Here is a 696-nt window from a genome sequence, read left to right on the forward strand (position 1 = left end):
AACCTCTTCCGAGTTCACATCAAATGCTTTTCAATTTCATGGTCTTATGGCTCAAAATAATCAGTAAATGCATGAAAAATAACAAATGAAGTCAGAAAGGGTTCTAAATTGATGATGTGTCTTTGAATGGTGCATTTTGAACACACAAAAACTGTGGAGTTCAAATAAGTTCAAAAAAAATGAAATCCCTTTGTAACAGACGAGTTTCCGTATGAAACCCTGATACTTCGAAAAAGTTTGTCCGTTTTGTACACGAAGTGCATCCAGTTTTTGCGGTAACCCTCTCTACTTTCTTGCCCATGCTATGTGGGTGAAATGATGATACCATGCCAACTTGGAACTTTTCAGAGTTCATTTCAAATGCTTTTCAATTTCATGGTCTTATGGCTCAAAATAATCAGTAAATGCATGAAAAATAACAAATGAAGTCAGAAAGGGTTGTAAATTGATGATGTGTCTTTGAATGGTGCATTTTGAACACAGAAAAACTATGGAGTTCAAATAAGTTCAAAAAAAATGAAATCCCTTTGTAACAGACGAGTTTCCGTATGAAACCCTGGTACTTCGAAAGAGATTGTCCGTTTTGTACACGAAGTGCATCCAGTTTTTGCCGCAACCCTCTCTACTTTCTTGCCCATGCTATGTGGGTGAAATGATGATACCATGCTAACTTGGAACCTTTTCAGAGTTCATTTC

Source organism: Triticum aestivum, chromosome 1D (assembly GCF_018294505.1).
Source record: "Triticum aestivum cultivar Chinese Spring chromosome 1D, IWGSC CS RefSeq v2.1, whole genome shotgun sequence".
Lineage (NCBI taxonomy): Eukaryota > Viridiplantae > Streptophyta > Magnoliopsida > Poales > Poaceae > Triticum > Triticum aestivum.